At 38.6% G+C, this 3,830-nt stretch overlaps 1 protein-coding gene across 2 annotated transcripts in view; it reads right to left on the reverse strand.

The window, feature by feature from the left end:
* LDAH (lipid droplet associated hydrolase) overlaps positions 1 to 3,285 on the reverse strand; it is a 132,436-nt gene extending 129,151 nt beyond the window's left edge. For both annotated transcript variants that reach the window (XM_012803725.2, XM_023511880.1), the window contains exon 1: positions 3,208 to 3,285. The gene's annotated coding sequence lies outside the window, so the exon portion shown is untranslated. The remainder of the gene's footprint in view (positions 1 to 3,207) is intronic.
* Between the last annotated feature and the right edge of the window lie 545 nt (positions 3,286 to 3,830).

The following is a 3,830-nucleotide window of genomic DNA, read 5'->3' on the forward strand; positions in this document are numbered from 1 at the left end:
AAGAGCAGAATGTGAATGTTTTAAAATAATAACTAAGAAAATGACACGAAGGCTATGTTAACCAGTTTGATGGAAGTGTTTCAGATTGTGTGTGAAAACCCCACACTGTACCCCAGAAGTGCATTAATGTACATAGTTACCATTCAATAATAATAAAAAAAAATTCCCCCCACAAAAAAGGTATAGAATACTTCTCATACCTATACATTAACAAAATATTACCAAATAGAATCCAGCAATGTATGAAAAAGATTATATACTATAACCAAGTGGGACTTACTCCAGATATGTTCAACATTTGAAAATCAGTCAATGTAACACACCATAGCAACAAGCCTAATAAATCCTATCAGTTGACTAAACACACACTTACCATTTATAACCTAGCAAATTTGCTTTCAGACATCCCAGGTAAATAAAACTTATGTTCACTCAAAAATCATCAAACAAAGGTTCATAACAGCCTAACCCAAATGTCCTTCAGTGAGTGACTGGTTAACGGTGGCATAGCTATCCCATGGAATACTACTCAGCCACAAAAAGGAACAAATTATCAGCATCCACAACTTGGAGAGACTTCAAAGAAATTATGTTGAGTAAAAAAAAAAAAAGTACCTCAAAAATTTACATGCTGTATGATTCTATTTACACAGTATTCTTGAAATAATAAAGACAAAGAGATTAGTGGTTGCTAAGGCTTAGGAACAGGGCTGGGACAAGATGGTTATGACCATATAGAGGCATCATGAAGGAACCTCATGGTGATGGAAGAATTCTGTGCTTTGAGGACAGGGGTTATAAAAACTACACATGATAAAATTTCATACAGCTGTGTACAGACCACACACACAAGTAAGTGCTTATAAAACTAGTAAAATCACAAGAAACTCTCCATATTGTATCAATGTCAAATTCCCATTTTTTTTTTTTTAAAGAGATGGGGTCTTGTTATGTTGCTCAGACTGGTCTCAAGAGACCCTCCCATCCCAGCCTTCAAAAGTGCCAAGATTAAAGACCTGAGCCACTGAGCCTGGCCCCAGATTCCCAGTTTTGATAATGTGCTATAGTTATCCAAAATGTTACCATCAGAGGAGGCTGACTAAAGGGTGCACAAGGAGGTCTCTATAAAAGACTTTTACAATTTCTTGTGAGTCTATAATTACTTCAAAATTAAAAAGATATTTTATTTTTAAAAAAACATAATTACACATGTATTTATCTGATTATAATTGATATAAGTGTTATGAAAAGGGAAAAATTGGGAATTTTACCATATAGGACTATGTAAACTTCAAAAGATACAACTTAAAGTCAACATATGATATAGATTCATAAACAAAATCGTTTTTAGTCTGCTGTAGTTACAGACTACTAAATTTATATCCACCCTATCTTTCTCCAGAATAATATGTTGAAGCAAGTAAGCATTTTCTATATTCTGACTTGATACTATTGCCTCTTGCAACAAACCATCTTTTTTTGTAGTTCAATTGTAAAGTACATTCTCATCCCCTCTCATCTGATCTTGAGAATGTCTTCAAAAGCAGACAGTGCAATTAATTAAGAAATTGAAGGTCAAAGATTTATATATTCTTTGTTCAAGGTCAAAAGAATTTCCATGGCAAAATCAATTTTATAGTCTTCTGACTCCTACCCCATTGTTTTTCCGGTCACATACTACTTTGAAAGTATATGCAGTTCAAAGAATGACCTGCAATACTATAGGAGTAAGTCTATGTGGAAGTGAGTATGATACATGTTACTTGAAGATTCTGCACCACTGTCTTTGTTCCTGCTTGGTAAGTGGGCATTAGACCAGCAATTGTACAACATTTTCTGCAACTTTTGCATTTCATCTACTTTTGCTATTTGAATATTTGCTACTTAAACGACTGCATACTAACTTCAGCAAGATTCTTCTCCCATGTGTGCAACTGAGTCAGAAAATAGAACTTTTATGAACATAAAATCCATCACTGCTGCAAGAAAATATAAAAACTAACACACACGCTACACTGATGAACTTCCTGAATTTACCTGAAAAAGGCAAAAAATATTTTTGACAACTCCTTTGCTGCCTCTTTATTGTAATTACACACAGATACAATATTTTAAATGTGCCAAAATGCAGCTTTCAGCTTCTGGATATCAAATAAAGCCAAGAATTTCATAAATTTGTACAAACGACTCTACTTACATATGTTAAATATTAAAAATAATATACTAACTTCCATTTGGTTGAAGTACTCTTAAAGTACACTTCAGAATTAAGTGCTTAATTCTAAATATATGTGGTAGTACCACAAGTAAGAAAATGCTGAAAGGGGAATCAATCTTTCAATAAAGTCAGTCACCCAGCCTGAAGGCCTAAAGTTATCAAATTACAAAATATTAAAATACAAAATTTTAGAGGGGCACCTTGTGTTGCCTTGATTGTCTTCTAAAATCCTACATGCTAACAAAAATGCTTAGGTTTGCAGGCTTTTCACTTTTAGGTGAAAAACATGGGAAAATAACCAATGGGAACATTCCTACTTACAGTTTCAGAAAAGAGGATTTTAAAAGAAAAATGTGTGAATAAACCTTCAGAAGATTTTTCTTGGTTTCTTTCTTTCTGTTTGTTTCTTTTAATCATGTGTCTTTTTCTCTACAGGGATTTGCTCTTAGAACTAAAATGACTTAGCATTATGAGTTCAGATGGTGAATCATAAATTCCCCAGTGTTTGGCATACAAAACGCAAAGCGGGTGTCTAGTAACCACTTTCGAGATAAGACATAAATAGGAATAAACTGTCCTATCTTAAAGGTGGATGAAAAGCGGTATGAGCGCCAGACGCCTGCTGCAAAGCCCATTTCAGGCCCAGACTTTGACCCCTCTTAGTCATTTCTTCCCAGACGGTTGCCGAACGTTCTGGACCGTACTCCCCCAAAGGACCACAATAAGACCCCCCGCAAAGGCTATATGCGAGGCGGTACAACTGGTGCGTTCTCGCACTTCGCGGAGCGACTGCCCCGCCAGCAACCCAATGGGCTCCCACGTCAAGTGGCTCTGAACTCCCAAACTGTCGCAGCAACGTTATTGCTACTGCTACGAGTCGTGCAGCCTTCTGCGAGGAGCCATAGAAAGGAAGAGGCTCCAGATCCCGCGTGCCTGCCCGCCTGTCCTTCCTCGGCCAGTCACCCAGAGAGGGCAGACCAGTACCTCACCTGTCCGCCTAGAAGGCGGCCGGCTTTCCCTGAGGATCCTGGGAAGACGTCTCGGAATCGGAAGTTCCGCCTCCAAGTGACGTCGGACACCGCGCGCTCCCTGCTCCGGAAGTGACGCCTTTCGGGCGCGCGAGGCACGAGCTGGGAGATTTCTGACCCAGGCTTGGGGGCCAGCGAGACCTCCCAGAGGCTCCGCGAGCTTTCCCTTCTCTTTCATTTCGGCTTTACTCGCCTGTTACTGTCTGTCATTGTTGATAATCTCTCGGTTTCCCTTTCCTCTCATTTATTCTTCATTTCTCCCTCTTTTTTTTTCTGTGTCCACTTTCCCCCTTCTTCCATTACTGGTTGTATCTCTTTCCTTCCCACAAACACAGGCAGTGGATTCTCACTTGACATTGTTTATTAGCATCAGTACGGTTGGCCTCTGATAACTTTGCGCTTTAGGAATATGCTAAACATGTCTATACCAGAGGTATATTTTGAACTTACCACACAAACTGGTGTGTGTGTATAATATAAAATTAGTACATCTCTGTGTAAAGATGCACTGATGCACTATAGCGAACACGACAGTCTTATTGTTAGGGAGAGACGCAGACGAGTAGACTGGCAAATCATCAATG

The sequence above is a fragment of the Otolemur garnettii genome, unplaced genomic scaffold, assembly GCF_000181295.1.
Source record: "Otolemur garnettii isolate 467f Iridium unplaced genomic scaffold, OtoGar3 scaffold00022, whole genome shotgun sequence".
NCBI lineage: Eukaryota > Metazoa > Chordata > Mammalia > Primates > Galagidae > Otolemur > Otolemur garnettii.